A 19,861-nucleotide genomic window follows, 5' to 3' on the forward strand; every position below is an offset into this window, starting at 1 on the left:
AGGAGTGGTTATAATATAATCTTGAAACAAGGTTATAGCGGACAAGGACTTGGAACATATAAATAAGTAATCAAAGTCTCTATAAACCCTCCTTCACAAGATAGTATAAAGAGTGTACTGACAACCTGATCATTAACCTATACATGATCTTCTTAGGGTGTAAAATCTTAAGGAATATTTTTCAAAATAAACTCTATCATTCATCTACACGTGCTTCTTCCTCAAATAATCCTTTTTTCGCATATCATCAAACCCACGATTGACATGTCAATGATCATTGTGATTTTCAAAAGTGGACAAGGAAACATTGATAATGGAACTATTAAAATAATATAAAATAGTCAATTTCCTTCTATTACCACATCTTGGCCTACATCTCAAAAGATGAAACCAACCCCTATTGACAATCAAGAAAAGTTAGCTATAAGAATCTTTTGGAGATTGAAGTATGATAGAAATATTATATTTTCTCTCCTAAAATATACTTATAATAATAAGGAAGGTGATGAGAATTATGTTTTTCATAATTGTTATTCTCATTCTTTTGGAAATTATAAAGCCTTTAAAACATTTACTCAAGACCAATATTATCAAGCTCTCATAGCTCTTAAAATTGATCTTGCACTTTTCCTTCGTGAAGAGGTAGTGCCTTAGAACTCCATTCACCCTATCATATTTCTCCTCACCCTATGGCAATAGTATAGTAAGTTGCATTAGGGGATCTTTGTCATGAGTGGTGATGCTTCCTCAATAACAATCATACTTGGGTAGTAACATGATTCTTCCTTGTCTCATCACTTGGAGGGGAAAGACAATATATATGCATCCATTTCTCCCTTTCAGAGGTTGCCTCTTATTTAGAGTTGCATTGTTCATATCTTGATGTTTTTTTCTCAAATTGAATTTTTCTTCATTTGAATACATGTGTGCTCCTTTTTAGGTCCTTTTTATTCACTTAAAGTGTTACATCTTCTTATGTATAATTTCTCATTGGATATCATGTAATCCTTCACATTGTCCCTATGCTTGGGGAGCATTGATTTCTCTTATCCTTTCTAAGGATCCAATTTTCCTTTTTTGAGTGGAATTTTCTTATGATATGATGCCATTCCTTATGTGAAGTTGTTTGTCTCCTCTAGGATTCTCTCTTACGTAAGAGGTGTGTATCATTGTCTGCAACCTCTTCTACATTTGGTAACGTACATCTATTGCAAACAAACCCTTCACTTTGGGTCAAAAGTGTGTCACCCTTCATCAAGAATCCCTTTCTCTTAGAAATAGGTGGAAGGTATGCATTCTTGTTCTCCTTCCTCTCTTTTGGCCAAATAGCTTATTTTTGTTCAAAAATATCCTCTTAAAGGTAGACGTCTATGACCAAATATATATTATCCTCCAAGGATTCCCTTTACACTTGCTGCAAGATATATCTTTTTCAGCTATCTTGTCCTTTCTTATAAGAGTAATGCCTCTTTGTATGAAGAAATATGTGAATGTAAACTATTAAAAGGATAAACTAAGTAATTGACGGAAACATATTTCAACCACACTCAAGGCTAGGACATTAAGAAGAAAGAAAAACTAGATAAACAACATAAAAATAATTCATGGGGTGGTCAAGGGAAACTCGGGGCAGCTCGGTGTGGGGGAGGGATAAGAAATGAAGTAGACTATTGTGTTGTGATGGTGGTGCTCCACATGGGATCCCAGACCAACCACTTAGTCAAAGCCATGTCATCTTACCAAGCTCTTTCCCTTGCTAAATCTTTGGGAGTTAATAAAGTTTGGCTTGAGGGAGACTATAATAACATTACAAAATGCCTAAAGGGTCTTTCCCCCTTGTCATGGACCATAAAAAACATTATATCTCAAGCAAAGGAGATAATCAATTCCTTTGAAAGATATTTTATCTCTCATAGTTATAGAGAGAGCAATACCATGGCCGATTGGGATACCAACATGGTTGTCTTTGTTCATCAAATGATTAGCTAGAAAGGTGAGCTAGATCTTCCTCATGAGGCCCGTGCCATCCTCATTTATGATAGAGTGCATGGAAAAGAGGGAGTGATAAGTGATTATTATATTGTACTTATCAATGAAAATTTTTCCTAATGATTCGGAAAGAGAGGTGCTTGAACTTTGAGTTGGCGTTTAATGTGGACCATATACCAGTAACTATTGCACAGTTTACTTGCTTGTTGGTGAATGTTGTTGGATCTCCAAAGTGCTTGTTTTCAATAGGTGTTGACATCAATGACAAAATCATACCAAAATACCAACAATCTCCCCCTTTGGCATTGATGGCAACACAAGATAGAAAAACCATCAAAGTGCCAAAACAGAAATGCTAAATACCAAAAACCAACAATCTCCATTTCTCCCTATTGGAGCAACATGTGTTTTACCCAAAGATTCATTTTCAATACCAGATCTCCTAAAAAGATATTGTGTTCTTCCATAGATATCTCTCCCCCTTTGACATCAAATGTCAAAGCTACAAAATTCAAGTCCATACAAAATACCAACTACTCCCCCTGAGAAGTAGCTTTCTCATCAAATACCAGAATAAAGATTTGTCTTTTTAATTTTGTCGGTTGATGAGAATCATCAACTGTCTAAGTCTCTACTAGTGGTGGTATGACTCCAAGCTGATCTCTGAGATATTCAAAAGTCTCCTTAGGAAAAGGTTTTGTAAAAATATCTGCAAGCTGTTCTTTATTATTCACATAAACTGGTTTTATCTCCTTTTCTTCAACTTTTTCCCTTAGAAAATTAAGTTTGATAGAAACATGTTTTGTTTTAGAATGTAATACCGGATTCTTAGATATATCAATTGTTGTAGTGTTATCACAATAGATAGTAATATGTTCCTTGCATTTTACCTTTATGTCTTTCAACATTTGCTTTAGCCATAGTACTTGTGTACAGTTAGTTGCTACTGCAACATATTCTGATTCTACTGCTGATAAAGATGTACAACTCTATTTCTTACTCAACCAAGAAACTAATCTCTTTCCAAGAAAGAATGCTGCTCCAGTGGTGCTTTTTCTATCATCCACATCTCCTGCCCAATTTGCATTTGTGTATGCACATAAGTCAAAATTTTCATCTCTAGGATACCATAATCCAAGATTTGTTGTGCCTTGTAAGTACCGGAAAAGCCTTTTCACTGCTGATTCATGATTTTCCTTAGGATTACTCTGAAATCTAGAAACAATACATACTACATTCATAATATCAGGCCTGGTTTGTGTCAAATATAGTAAACCTTCTATCATAGATTTGTATCTAGTTGGATTAACAGGTGTAGATTCATCCTTTTGAGATAATTTGTCATTTGTAGTCATAGGTGTGCTTATCGGTTTAGAGTTCTCCATCCCAAATTTCTTTAGCAATTCTCTCAATTACTTGGATTGACTCAAAAATATACCTTTATCAGTCTGTGAAATTTGTAATCCTAAAAAGAATTTTATTTCTCCAATCATAGACATTTCAAATTCTTGCTACATTTTAATAGAAAATTCCTTACATAATCCATCTTCTCCTCCAAAGATTATATCATCAATAGTTATTTTGTAATATAAATTGCTATCTGCATTTCCTTTAGTAAAACCAATCTTTAAAAGATACTTATCCAACCTTGCATACCAAGCTCTTGGGGCTTGTTTCAATCCATACAGAGATTTTCTTAACCTGCAAACCATATCATTGTCATCTATCAAAGAAAATCCATCAGGTTGTTCAATATATACTTCTTTAAGATCTCCATTCAAAAATGCACATTTAATATCCATTTGATAAACTTTGTAATCCTTGTGAGCTGCAAAAGCCAAGAATAATCTAACTGCCTCAATTCTGGCTACCAGTGCAAAGGTTTCATTGTAATCAACTCCTTCTTTCTAAGAATATCCTTTACACACTAGTCTTGCTTTATTTCTGACAACCTTACCATCTTCATTAAGTTTATTTCTAAATACCCATTTGGTTCCAATTACATTTTTATCTTTAGGCCGGGGAACTAATGTCCAAGTATTATTTTTCTCAATTTCTCCTAATTGTTCTTCCATAGCTTTAATCCAAAATTTATCTTCACATGCCTCATTGATAGATGATGGTTCAATTTGAGAAATAAGACATACCTCTTCATTTTTCAATCTTCCTCTTGTCATAACTCCTTTAAATTTGTTTCTAATTATCTGATCTTCAGAATGATTCAATCTTACATACCAAGGTGTCTTAGTTTGCTGTTGTTCTTCAATTACTATGGAATCCTCTAATGATACTGGAGTAACTAGATCTTCATTTTGTACCAGTGGATTCAGTATAGGTTCATTTGTCACAATTTCTATTGCCGGTTTAGAGTCTATATACCTTGAAGTTCCTCTAAATTGTTCATCAATCTTTACATTTGTACTCTCAACAATTTTCTACAATCTCTTATTGAAACATCTATATGCCTTTCTCTTAGATGAATAACCAAGAAATATTCCTTCATCACTTCTAGGATCAAATTTTCCAACATCTCATCTCTTCTAATGTAACATTTACTTCCAAATATTCTGAAATACTTAAGAGTAGGAGTATCACCAAACCAGAGTTCATGAAGGGTATTACCGGTTTCACCTTTGATGTGAACTTTGGTGAATGTATAGACATCAGTGCTAACTGCCTCTCTCCAATACACATGTGGTAGATTTTGTTTCTGATAACATACTTCGACCTGCATCCAAGATAGTTCTGTTTTTCCTTTCAACAACTCCATTCTGCTGTGGTGTCCAAGGTACTGATAACTATCTTTTGATTCCATTCACTTCACAAAATGTATTAAAGTCCTTAGATGTGAATTCTCCTCCTTCATCTGATCTTAAACATTTGATTTTCTTACCGGTTTCATTTTCAACCATTGCTTTGAATAGTTTGAACTTTCCAAGTGCTTCTCATTTTTCTCTGAGAAAAGTAACCCAACACATTCTAGAATAATCATCAATAATTAGCATGAAATATCTATCACCTTGTAAGCTTCTAGTTCTAGCTGGACCACATAAATCAATGTGAATCAAATCAAGAGCATTATTGGATTTTTTTGGAATACTTTTGAAACTATCTCTAACTTGTTTTCCAAATTGTATTCTGAGGTTTCACAATTTTAGGTAGATCTCTAACTACCTTAGAAGTACTGATTTTTACCATGCAATCAAAGTTTACGTGACATAGTCTCTTATGCCATAACCAACTTTCATCTATATGTGCAATTAAGCATGCCTTTTCATTGTTATTCAAATGAAAGATATTACCTCTAGTCTGATTACCGGTTGCAATTTCCATACCAGTTCTATTCTTGATTTTGCATTTTCCATTTTGAAATTGTAACTGAAATCCCTTCTCAACTAATTGACCAACACTTAAAAGTTTATGCTTTAATCCTTCAACATAGTAGACATTGTCAGTGTTATGCTTACCATCAAGAGATATTGAACCCTTACCTTTGATTGAACAAGCTTTGTCATCTCCAAATCTTACTAAACCTCCATTGTATTCTTGAAAGTTCAAGAATTTACCTTTGTCTCTAGTCATGTGATGTGAGCATCTTGAGTCAATGATCCATTCATCCTTTACTTCAACTTTAGCTGCTAGGGCTTGTTCTACTAGTTGAGTAGTAGGTGTCAGTTGATCTTCTACTATAGCAACAAAAACCCATCCATTGTCTATTGGATCCTCATCATAATCATCAGTCACACCTTCATCAGCAATGTAACAAGGTTTGTCTTTATTCTTCTTAAATTTGTATCTCTGATATTCAGGATTAGGCTTGTATATTCTTCTAGCTTCATCTATTAGTCTAGCATGTCTATCAAGGCATCTTGAAGCCATATGACCAATCTTATTGCAGTTAAAACATTTAAAGGGTGCTTTACCTTCATACTTACTTCCAATTGGACCTTTTGGCATTTTTCTTGCAAATAATGCTTCAAGTTCTTCAAGCTCTTCATTCTCCTTTCTGGATTGTTCAAGTTCTCTTGCATAAAAGGCTCTCCAGTCTAATTTGTCAAATGATGGAGCAGATGATGTTGATTCTTTAAAGGCTAAATCAGTTTTTATAGTAGCAATAGGACCAAATTCCTCAACTTCAAAGGCTAAAAGTTTTCCAATCAATGTATCCCTAGTTACTGATGTATTAGGCATTGTTCTCAACTCATTTATAGTAGTAACCTTCATTTTATATGTCAGTGGCAAACCTCTTAAGATTTTTGAAACAATTTCATCCTCACTCAGAGTTCCTCCACAACATTTAATACCCAAAACAATTTCATTTACTCTTTCCATAAAAGCAGAAATCCTTTCATCTTCTTCCATCTTTAGATGTTCATACCTAACTCGAAAGCTTTCAAGTTTTGCAATCTTGACTGTAGAGTCTCCTTCATTCAGTGTTTCCAAATGATCCCAAATAGCTTTAGCAGTAGACCTATCTGATAATCCCATGATTTGTTGATCTGATAATGCGCTCAAAAGTGCTTCTCTTGCTTTGCAATCATTTCTTCATCTTTGGCTAAGGTAGTTGGAGCAGTCTAACCAGCTACAACAACAGTATAACCATTCTTTGTAACTTCTCAGATCTCTTTACCAATGCAATTCAGATGTGTCTCCATTCTGATCTTCCATATCCCATAGTTGGTTCCATCCAGTTTAGGACTGTCCTTGCTGAAGTAATTTGTAGATATTGGATCTCCTCAAGTTGTTAAACATCTACGAAAGAGGACTAGGCTCTGATACCAATTGTTAGGTCCCGGAGACAACTGAGAGGGGGGGGGGGATGCATCAGTTGTCTTAATAAATTCAAACCAAAAACCAATTAACCAACTTAATGCTTAATACTGGTAAACTAGTTAAGTATGCTGGTAGACAGTGTTAACAGTAAATTGCTATACCAGTAAATATTAATGCATGAAATACAAACATAAAGTCATCCACAACACATAACACCAATATTTGTACATGGAAACCCTATAAGGGGAAAAACCACGGTGGGAAACCTTACCCACAATCAGATGATACTACTACAGATAGTAAGTGTACATAAATGGGGTCTGCACATGCAGAAAGGCCAACAACCTAGAGCTCACTGCTCAATCACAAAATGGGAGTCACACTGACTACAGATGGATGGTTAAATCCAATAAGAATGTACTACACAAAAATAGCATCTTCATATGTTGGATTCAGTACCAGTGTAATGCTAATATGCTTATACAAAAAGATAGCTTCACCTTCAAATGATGTCTTCGTGTATACCTCTGCTTGATCTCGCATATACCTTCACTCAATTCATTTTTTGCATTCCACACTTGATCTTACAAATAAGATCTTACATTTATATCATACCCTAAGACCAATTTTCGTAGGTTGGCTCTACAAGATATTACAATAAAATCATTTTACAAACAATATAATATCTGATGCGATAACCGATTAAACATGTCAGCTTAATGCATTTACATCAATAATAAATCATCTCCATAGAATGCTATGCTGATCTGGAAAAGATAAACCTTCTGGTGTAACCTTAGATAACCTGGACCTATTTGCCGGTAAAAGAAAATATGCAAATATGAATATACCAATGATTAATTCTTCAAAACAAAGTGTCCACATGATTTCTTCAACATTACCAAGTGTCTTCCATATTTTTCTAGGTACTGGAGAACATTATATCCTGTCGGTGAACCATATACCAGTAACTGTTGCACAGTTTACTTGCTTGCCGGTGAATGTTGTTGGATCTCCAAAGTGCTTGTTTTCAGTAAGTGTTGACATCAATGAAAAAACCATACCAAAATACCAATAGACAAGGCTCTGCACACTTTTTGGGTGCCCATTACGTTTTTGAGGGTTTCTGTGCTATGCACTTTGGTCTTTATGTTTTCCCTATTCTGCATTGTTAAGGGAGTGAGAAATTCAATTGCTGACGATATGGGAGGAAATAGGAAAAGGATTGAGCCAATTTCGTATGATGAATGGAAGAAGAATCTAAAAGCATGGGCTATTTTGGAGACTACTAAGATGACAAGATATATGGAGCGAATTCTAGGAAAAAACCCTACTGTTACCAAATTATTTAAGAAGAATTAGAAGGAGGGCAAAATTACTATAGGTGGAAGAAAGGTTGAAATTGATGAAGCAGTGATTATTGAAGTCAATGGGATGCCAATAGAGGGTAAAAAATTCTATACGGATAGAAAGCTCACAGAGGCTGCTATTAAGTGATTCCCGAAGGAAGATTGAGAAAGCCAAACTAGTGAAAACTAGCAAAACCTACTACTCGCTGAAGGTGATTAAAAAGGTATTGAGATGGTTTTTGTTTTTTGTAATGCAATATATCACTCTTGATGGTAGATACTCTCATGTTTATGGATATCATTTTGTGCTCTTGAATCACTTCCACCATAAAGATATGGTGTTTATTCTTTTTTACCCTCTTAGTTCCTTGCACACTAGCATAAAGGATTTTAGGGCTAACCCAGATAGCAATATGCCCATGTATTAAGGGTTAATGTTTCTCTTATACAACCATGTCAAGGCCTCCTTTGTGCAGAATTCTATCATTGAGTTTTTGAACTCGGAAGATGAGTCTGAAAAATCAGATGATAGTGAAGATGAGGGGTTGAATATGGAGTGGGAAGATGATTTTGACAGAGATACCTCTACTAAAGGTACTGAAAAGTGGAAGAATAAAGATATGACTTCTGGGTCAAGCAAAAATACTGCTAAAAAAGGGGTTAAAAGAAACAGAAGTAAGGTATAGGAGGAGGACAACTGGTTAGAAGAAGATGATGAGGATGATGATTGTATGGAAACTGAAAGTGAAAATGCTACCCCACTGCCTAAGAAGAAAACTAAGTGGAGTCTTGTTATTATTGATATATGTTTGGAGAAGGAGGATGGCACCTCAAAGACCCACTCTACTCTGGTGGACCCTAATACATGGACCTGTAATGTTGAGAAAGAAGGGAAGATGGTGATGGGAGGCAAGACTCTACCTCCTAATGAGAAAATTATTGTTGCTGATGTGGAGACCCTGGAGAATAATGTTGTGTTTCCATAATTCATCAAATGCAGTAGCTATTCTCCTATGACCTTGATTCATACCGCAAAGAGTGGGATGATGGAGTTTTACAATATTATTGAATGGGTCTACTCAAAGATGGAAAGCTTGAACTCTAAACAGGTATAATCTTCTAGGAAAGTGGACACTTTAGAAGGTGTTGGGATAGGTAATCTCAACTCCTTGCCTAATTATTTGAATGAACTAACAAAAGCCATCAGTGACGTAGAGTCTCTCACTAGAGCTTAGGGCTCCTATTTTAAGGTTGTGGAGGCTAGGGTCGATGAATTGGAAAAGAGGGTTCTCAGCCATGAGAAACCTAAATAAAATCATAGAACAAAGCCAAAAAATACTAAAAGCCTTTGTTGATATCTTTAGTGTGATGATTAACAAAGTGGAACATATCCACGAGGAAAAAAACATGATAGACATTTCTAAGGATAAGGTTCTAACCCTCGAGGGTGTGGCCATTGGACATGGTGAAAGAACCCAAGCAAGTACAAGGAATGTGGCTTAGTAAGCCAAGGAACTAGAGGATCTTAAGGGTGTTGTTGCCTCAATGGTCCAACTAGAGAAGGATACAGTGGAGCTTCTCAAATATTTCTCTTAGGTCTATTGCTTTGTGATCTCGGTTGTCCCTTAAGTTTCTTTTGGTACTCTTGCTAGATTTTTGTCTTTGTCAGCTATCTATGTTTCTTATTTAGTTCTATCTAGCTAGACTTTCAATGTTTTATCTATTTTATAACTTGCGGTAAAGGGTTTCAAGGTCCCTTCAAAACTTGCTTTTCACTTAATCAAAAACATAAAAATAATTAAAGTGCAGACTCTATATTCCTCTGATTTGATTGTCACTTGATTTGATGTGTGATTTCTATATGGTAGATACTTGATTATCCAAAATTTATTCTTCTTTGGTACGGCTTGACACTCTTCTCTAAGACCACCGACACAATGAACATTAAGTAAGGCAACATAAATAATGTTTTCCACTAGGTCGGCCAATAAACCCTAAACTACATCATAGATCATCAGAGATCTTTACAAATCATTACAATCAACTACAAATCAATATCAGTCATCGAATGATCATAAGTTATCATAGCAAGTCAATCTGGTACAAAGTCAAACCCTTGGCTCATTCTGCTAAGCACTTTGCACATTCCCAATAAATTTGCTCTCCAAATGTGCCAAAACATCTTTCAAACACTTCATGTGGTTTGTGCCACGTTATCATCAACATGTATACTTGATGTTGATCACCATCATACCAAAAATCATTACTGTTTTGATGATTTCTTCATGGGGTCTAAAATCATACTGAAACCCTGGCAAAACTTCATCATGAATTAGAAAAATGCTTTTCGATAGTCATCACAAGATGCGGTTCTAGTCAGATACCAATTTCCATGATAAAAACTTACATTCCAAACTGAAAATTGCCAATCATCCCCAATCATCTGCTTCAAGTAAAACATATCTGCATATACCGATTAAAGTCCTATTTCACAGTCTTTCATATATTGTCGATAAACCCTTTTTACGATAGACTAAACCACTTAGATGACAAACCAAACATCAAGAAATGTTAGTTATTATCATTTAACATCAATTCCAATCAATGACAACACAAATAACTGATCAAGTCATCTAATCACAAAATCTCAATCTCTTCATCACAAATAGTCTTCTATCCTCTACCGGTTTAGTCATCAGTCTTAAACTGCATCACCTCATCTGCATCAGTTAAGCCAATCATGCCAACAATCTCCCCCTTTGGCATTGATGACAACACCAATCAGATATACCAATTAGATTACAACACCATCACTATTACACCATCACTACTACTTGCTATCGGTATCATATCATCTGCCAGTCTTCTCATTTTGTCTTCTACCCCTAAACCAATACTTCTTGAACTTCTCTAATCCTTTTCTTCTCTCAAATATGATCTTGTTCTTCTCCCAAATCTGATCTTGTGCTTCTCCCCCTTTGACAACAATTCCAAAGGTGTATGTGCATCACCGATCTTCTTTCCTATTGATTATGTCATCACCATCTCTGCTAACCAAATCAAAATAATATATCCAATCATTATATCAGATCATTAAATCAAATCTTTATATCTGAGTTGCTCCCCCTACAGAGTATCTTGCACCTCATCAATCGTTAATGAATAATAAACATTGGATCCATAGGATTGATGCATCTCCATCATTGTAGTTCTTTTGGTGTATGGGTCTAACCCCTAGTTTACCTCTAAGAAACTCAAAGGTAGTCTTTGGTAAGGGCTTAGTAAAGATATCAGCTATCTAATCTTTACTCTTCACATATTCCATCTTGATGCATTTGTCTTGAACTCTTTATCTTAGAAAATGATATTTAAATTCAATGTGCTTGGTTCTAGCATGAAGTACAAGATTCTTAGAAATATTTATTGTACTTGTATTATCACAATAGATAGTCACCAGTTTAAATATATTTATTTTGAATCCTTCTAGCACCTGTGTCATCCATATTGCCTATTTGCATTTCATGGATGCATCAACATACTCTGCTTCATCTGTAGATTGAGAAACACATGTTTGTTTCTTTCTCATCCATACCACTAATCTTCCACCAAGAAGAAAAGCTCCACCGGTTGTTCTTTTCTAGTCATCCATATTACCTCCCCAATCTGCATCTGTAAAGACATCCAAATTAAAATTTCCTTTATAGGGATACCATAAGCCATAGTCTATTGTACCTTTGAGATATTGAAAATTTTTCTTCACTGCCACCAAATGTGTCTCCTTAGGCTCTTTCTCAAATCTGGCAACTAATCCAGCAACATGAGCAATGTTCGACCTACTATGAACAACATAGTGCAACTTACCAATCATAGACCTATACGATTTCTCACAAACAATGAGAGAATCATCTTTTTTGGACAACTTGTAGCCTGTCACCATTGGTGTTCTTGTTAGTTTGTAGTCTTCCATGTTGAATGTCTTCAACACCTCTTTGACATACTTGCTCTGACAAATAAAGATACCACCATCCATTTTTTGGACCTGTAACCCAATAAAGAACTTTATTCAACCGATTAGAGACATTTTAAATTCCTTTTTCATTACATCAGAAAAATCCATATACATATCATCATTTTCATAAAAAATTATGTCATCTACAAACACTTTTGCTATCAGCATCTTTTCTCCATCACTCTTCAAATAAATGTTGTTGTCCTCACTAGTACGTTGGAATCCAATTTTGATCAGATGTTCATGTAATCTCTCATACCATGCTCTCGGTGCCTTCTTTAGACCATATAGTGCTTTATGCAATTTACATAGCATGTCTTTATCATCAAATAGAGAAAATCCATCTGGTTGTTCAATGTAGATTTCTTCTTCTACAATCCCATTTAGAAAGGGTTATTTGACATCCATTTGATAAAATTTGAATCCCTTATATGTAGCAAATGCTAGTAGTATTCTCACTCCTTCTAATCTAGCAACCGGTACAAAGGTCTCTCCATAATCCTCACCTTCTTCCTATGCATACCCTTTGCAGACTAACCTCGCCTTGTTTCTTATAATTTTTCCTTCTTCATCCAATTTATTCTTAAAGACCCATTTTGTTCCAATTACATTCTTATCCTACGATCTAGGAACAAGTGACCATGTCTGATTCTTCTCAATTTGATCTAATTCTTCATTCATTGCATTAACCCAATCATCATCTTTTAGTGCTTCCTTTAATGTTTTGGGTTTTATTGTAGATATCAAGTGAGACTTTTCTCTGATTTTCCTCCTTGTTTGCACACCAATATTTTTATCACCAATTATCTTCTCGTGTGAATGGTTGAATTTGAGATACCTATGAAATACTGGTATTGGTTCTGCATCTTTTGCTTCTTGTTCTTCATTTTATTCATCATTGTCATCACTTACCAGTTGAGCAACTAATTCTCCATTTGTCAATTCAATAATCACAAGTTTCTCATCATCTTTTTCAAGCTCAGATCTCCTGGTACCTTCCAACTTTCTAGAGAGATCATCTACCTTCACATTATCACTTTCAATAATCTTCTTAGTTTTCTTATTGTAACATTTATATGCCTTACTTCTGGTAGAGTAACCAAGAAAGATCCCCTCATCAGATTTTGCATCAAATTTCTCAATGTGATTATCTTTCTTAATAAAACAATGACTCCCAAATTTTTTGAAATAACTTACACAAGGAGTTTTTCCATACCATAGCTCATAGGATGTTTTGTTGTTACCTCTTTTTACCAGCACCTAGTTTAAAGTGTATAAAACAATGCTAACTGCTTCTCTACAAAACATTTTAGGTACATTACCCTGTAATTGCATGGTTCTAGAAGCTTCAACTATTGTTATGTTCATGCTTTCTACTATGCCATTTTGTTGTGGTGTCATCAGAGCTGACATCTATCTCTTGATACCCTGTTCATCACAATACTTAACAAATTCATCAGATGTGAATTCTCCTCCCTGGTATGATCTTAAACACTTCAAGTTCTTACTAGTTTCATTCTCAACTAGAGCTTTAAATGACTTAAATTTACTGAATGCTTCTGATTTCTCCTCCAAAAATGTCACCCACATCATTTTAGAATAATCATCAATGAAAATCATGAAATACCTATCACCGTAAAAACTCTTTGTTCTCAAAGGGCCACAAAGATCAGTATGTACCAAATCAAAAATATTCTCAGAAGTACAATTCTTTCTCTTGAAAGAAATAGAGGTCATCTTACCAATTTGACAATCTTTGCATATCACATTATCTGGTTTAACAAGTTGGGACAATCCTCTTATAACACTTGACTTGCTTATCTTAACCAAATAATCAAAATTAACATGCCAACATCTTTTATGCCATAACCAACTATCTTCCACTCTTACAACCAAACAATTATTAACATTACTATTCAAATAGAATAAGTTACCTCTAGTTTGCTTCCCAGTTGCAATCAGTTCACCATTACCTCCAATAATTATGCAGACTCCACTTTTAAACTCAAGAAAATAACCTTTATCATTGAGCTGACCAACACTTAATAGATTATGCTTTAGACCATGAACCCAAAATAGATCATCAACATTACTCTTCCCATTTAGAGAAATTGAACCTCTACCTTTCACCATGCAGGGAGAGTTATTTCCAAATCTAACAACACCACCATCAAATTCATCAAGGGTTATGAACTTACTTTTGTCTTTAGTCATGTGGTGTAAGAAAACACTGTCTATAACCCATTCATCACTATTATCCATATGAAATACTAGTGTCTTTTTCATCTATCAGTTCCTCCTTCATGACTACAAACACAATTTCCTCACTGTCATCTTCATCTTCAGACTCCTCATCGGTCACACCTTCATCTATTGCAACATAACATTGCTTTTTTCCCTTTCCTTTATATTTTCTAAATTTCTTTCTTGTCAGCATTGGTATTGTTGGCATTGCATGAATATTGCATTGTTGAAGTATAGTGTTGTCATTGATGTCAATAGCAACTGGTAATGAAGTTGTATAGCAACCGGTAATGAAGTTATATTGCAATCAGTAATGATGCAGTAATGCAACTAGTAGTAAAGTAGTGAAGGAAACCAGTATTATTATTGAAGTAGAGTGATCAACTAGTAACCCTCAACTGGCAACCCTAACCCATTAATAAGTAGAACCCTAACCGATGGAGCTTAGAGAATCAATGGTGATGATCTATGACCAAATGGTGATCGGAGATGAAGATGCCACATATGCATGATGCAAGTGATGAGTTTTCAAAGTGGATTTCGTGCATAGAGATAACCGTTTGTCTTGGGAATGATCAATTGAATAGCATCAAGTGAAAAACACATGATGAGCTACAAGATCCAATGTGCGGTGATCCAGGAGTGGTTGAAGTTATCTAGACCAATGTTTAGTTGATTGCTATGTAATCTAATGATCAAGGTTGAACCGATGTGTTTGTAATTTCTATTAGATTTGTAGGCTTTGTATTGTGTTACCGACCTATTGTATTTTCTTATAAGGTCAATGATTTATTTTAATATTCTGTTGCAAAATTTGGTTAAGTGTGATTGTTGCCGAACTAGAAGGTTTGTCTGTAGAATGTTTTGAAGGCAGATAGGAGCAGAAAAGGATCTGATTCAGCAAGGAAGTGCTATTACCAGATCAACAAAGAACATGTTGTTCTCTAACTATTACAATAGTTAAATCCCCTAACCGAGTAAGCTTTAATAGGATTCTTGTTGAAATCCTCTAACCAGGTGATCCATTATCTTGGATTTGAAATCCTCCACCGAGGTTACCTTTAATAGGGTATTGTAGTCAATCCCTTAACCGGGTGGTCCTTAACCGGATCTGTTCTTAACAAGACATTATTGTATAATCTTCTAACAAGCCTAGGCTCCTAACATGGAGAACTTTAGAAGAGTTTAGAATACTTGTGGGTATTCATCCCCACTGTGGTTTTTCCCATTTGGGTTTCCATGTGAAAAATCATTTTTGCAAATGGCGAATGATTTTGTGGATGTGTTTTTGATATGGTTGATATGAATGACTAGTAAATACACTTGGATATGTTTAGATGATCAGAAATGATCTAAAATGAGATATTACTGATATTAGTAAAGTGATTTAATGTTTTGGTTAAAAGGTATTTGATTTTCAGATTTGTTACATTGTATCATTGATGTTTTGGTCAACTGGTAAAGTTCGACAGTGCAATTGCATATTTTAATACAGTGACTAATCCAGTTAGTTTCATGATTGGATTTTGAGTTCGAAATTAAGTTTGGTGAAAGTTTAGATTATTTTCTATCTACTTATTCACCCCACCCCTCTCAGTATTTTACTGGATCCTTATAGTTTCATCATATTATTAGGACAATTTGTAGCAATATGACCAATTTTTCTACAAGAGAAGCACTTCAAAGGTAGCTTTCCTTTATACTTACTGGTGCTTCTTCAAAATCTTTTTGCTAACAGTGCCTCAAGTTTCATCCCCTGATCTACATTATCTTCATTTCCCTGGTTACTTTCATGACTTGACCCGCACTCATGATTTTGATATCTTTTCCTTTTCTAGCAAATGAACCAGTAATAGAAGCTTTAAAGGAAGATTCAGTAGATTTTGTCACATTATTATAAAAAATATTCAACTAAAAAGTTGTAAGCTTACCAATCAATGAATCAAAAATTACATTATCCTTTGAAATAGATCTAAGTTCTTGGATTGCAAATACTCTTATAGCATACTGAGGTTGAAGAGTTCTAAGCATTTTACTTACTATTGCATCATCAACTATCTTACCTCCAACGCTCTTTATGCCACCAACAACTTCTTTGATTCTCTAACCATATTGTGTAATATTTTCTCCCTCGAGCATTCTCATGTCATCAAACTTTCCTGTCAGGATTTCCTCTATGGCTCTTTGTACATGCTCATCTCCTTGATAGATTATATCTAACTTTTCCCAAGGCTCACCTGTAGTTTTCAATCCTTGATCATTAATATATTTTGAATCAAATAAAGTACTAACAATATCTTCGAAGGCTTGCATGTTCTCTTGCTTCTCTTTAAGTTCATTTGGTGTGAAGGGAGTAGTAGTAGGAGCAACATATTTTGTTTCAACTTGCTTCCAATATTGTATACCAAGACCTTTGATGTAGATCTTCATTCAATCTTTCCAGATCTTGTCGTTATCCTTGTTGAAATTAGGACCCTCTTTCTTCATCATCCTGATTTCCTCAGAATATTTCCCTCAAGCGGTTAGGCTTTCTACACATAGAGGACCAAAGCTCTGATACAAATTGTTAATTCTATGAGGTTCTGATTAATACTGAGAGGGGGGGGTGATTCATTATTAACACCAATTTCAAAGGGGAGCGGGGTAAATCAGTATTAACACCAATTTTGAACTTTAAAACCAAATTAAACTTACAACAAATCCAACTTCATTTACCACATATTCCAATTCATTAAATAGTACTGGTAACCAATGATAAATCTCTGATAAACTACTCTAACCAATGTATTCAAAAGTCATGAATAAACTAAAGATAATCCATAACATCACATGAAAATCATTCCACACATGAACACCATATTTTTGACATGGAAACCCAAATAGGGAAAAACCATGACGGGATTTAGTACCAACAAATATTTTTACTCTTTTGAAGTACATCCTGTGAGGAGCTTAGCCTTGTTAGGAGCTTGCAATACACCCTGTTAGGACAAGACCCTAGTAGGAGTCACCTGGTTAAGGGATTTGGATGTGCAACCCAATTAGGAGCTTAATGACCTATTAGGATCAACCTCGTGAGAGGATTTACCACTCTTTTTGAGAGTTATCTTGTTAGGGGATTTACAAGATTAAGGCCTATCAGGACCTACCCAATTAAGGGATTTAATCTATTGCAATTGTTAGGAAACAATAGTGAAAAAGTGATCTATTAGTTACACTTTTTAGCTTGCTAAATCAAATCCAGTTATGCTCCACTATCTGCAACTCTCAAGCAGATCTCACTCTTCTCTAGGACCACCAACACAATGGACATCAACTAAGCCAACATAAATAATGTTTTCCACTAGGTCGACCACTAAACCCTAAATTACATCATAGATCATCAGAGATCTTTATAACTCATTATAGATCATTATATGGATCATTACAATCAACTAGAAATCAATATCAATCATCGAATGATCACAAGTTATCACAGCAAGTCGATCCGGTACAAAGTCAAACCCTTAGCTCATTTTGCTAAGCACTTTGCACATTCCCAAGAAATTCGCTCTCCAAATGAGCCAAAACATCTTTCAAACATTTCACACAGTTTGTGCCTCATTATCATTAACATGTAGACTTGATGTTGGTCACTGCCATACCAAAAATCATTACCGGTTTTATGATTTCTTCACTGGTTCTAAAAACCTACTAAGACCCTGGGAAAACTTCATCAAGAATAAGAAACATGCCTTATCATAGTCATCAAATGATTCAGTTGCGGTCAGATTCTCATTTCCATGATAAAAGATTACATTCTAAACCACAAATCACCAATCATCACTAATCATTTGCTTCAAGTAAAACATCTCTGCATATACTAGTTAAAGTCCTATTTCACAGTCTTATGTATATTGCTAGTAAACCCTGTCTCCAGTAGAAAAAATCACTTAGATGACAAACCAAACATCAGGAAACATCAATTAACATCATTTAAAATTAGTTGCCATGACCAGATAAATAACTGATCAAGTCATTTAATAAAAAAATCCCAATCTCTTCATTCCAAATAGTCTTCTATCCTCTACTGGTTCAGTCATCAGTCTTTAACTGCATCACCTCATTTGCATCAATTATGCCAATCATACCAACAATAGGTTCCCACTATGGTTTTACCTTTAACCATGTTTTCCACATTAAAATATTGGTGTTGTGTGTTTTTGTTATTGTGTTCATATTTTTTCTTGCTACAGTTGATTATATTTGAAGTTGTGCTTAAATCATTTAATTCGGTGAAAATTGATTCACCCCCTCCCATCTTAGTTTTCCTTCATTTTTGTTGACAACACTTCCCTCTCTAATTTTATCTCCCATCTAATCCTCTCTTCCTCTCTATCTCACACTCTCCTCTCTCTCACGAAATCTAAACCTATCTCTAAACCACTCTCTCACATTCTTAACTCTCTACTCTCTATGTCCTATCTCTCTACACATGTCCCATAACTTCCTACCTACCTATATATATAGATATACCTCTCTATCACTCTATACATACCTTCTCTCCCTTCTTACAAACTTATGTTTGTCTACATACATCTCTCTTCCTCACTCTTTCTTTCTCCCTCTCTTTCTTTCTCTCACCACCCCTCCTTCCTTACCTCTCTAATTTTATCTCCCTTCTATCCCCTCTCTATTTATCTATCTCACTCTCTCCTCTCACTCAAAAAATATAGACTAATCTCTCTACCTCTCTCTCTCTCACATCCTTAACCCTCTACTCTATGTCTCCTCTATTTACATAGCTCCCCTCACTCCCTACCTACCTATATTTCTCTACATATACCTCTCCATTTCTCTCTACATACCTTTATCTCCCTCCGTACCAACATATCTTTCTCTACTTCTCTCTCTCCACCCATCCCTCCTTCCCTCTCTAATTTTAACTCCCTTCTATCTTGTCTCTATATCACTCTATCCTCTCCCAAAATATAGATCTATCTCTCTACCTCTCTCTCACATTCTTAAATCTGTACTCGATGTCTCCTCTCTCTATATACACCTCCCCTCACTCCCTACCTAACTATATTTCTATACATATACATCTCTATATGTAACTACATACGTTATTTCCCTTCATACAAACTTATATTTCTCTAAATACATCTCTCTTTCATCCGCTCTTTCTTTCTCCCTCTCACACACTCTCTCTCTCACCACCCCTCTTTCCTTTCCTCTCTACTTTTATCAACCCTCTATGCCCTCTCTACCTATATATATCTCTCTCTCTCCTATCTTTCCCTATATTGGTGAAAATTAGGGTTTCACCACTTAGGTAATAAAACCACTATTTTTTCTTAGAACACCATCACATTGAAAGAGGGATAGATCTAATACATCTAGGCTTAATCCCTCTAAGGAAAATATTCTAAAATTATGATTAGGTTCCACCTATGTTAGGGGATTATTCCCTCTTTCTAAGTTGAATTGTGAAAATACTAAAATTAGGCTAAATAGG

The 19,861-nt window shown here is 35.0% G+C and overlaps 1 pseudogene; it reads right to left on the reverse strand.

Annotated features, from left to right (window-relative positions):
* Positions 1-17,740: 17,740 nt before the first annotated feature.
* LOC131039671 (small nucleolar RNA Z102/R77) lies at positions 17,741-17,829 on the reverse strand (annotated as a pseudogene).
* Between the last annotated feature and the right edge of the window lie 2,032 nt (positions 17,830-19,861).

Source organism: Cryptomeria japonica, chromosome 5 (assembly GCF_030272615.1).
Source record: "Cryptomeria japonica chromosome 5, Sugi_1.0, whole genome shotgun sequence".
Classification (NCBI taxonomy): domain Eukaryota; kingdom Viridiplantae; phylum Streptophyta; class Pinopsida; order Cupressales; family Cupressaceae; genus Cryptomeria; species Cryptomeria japonica.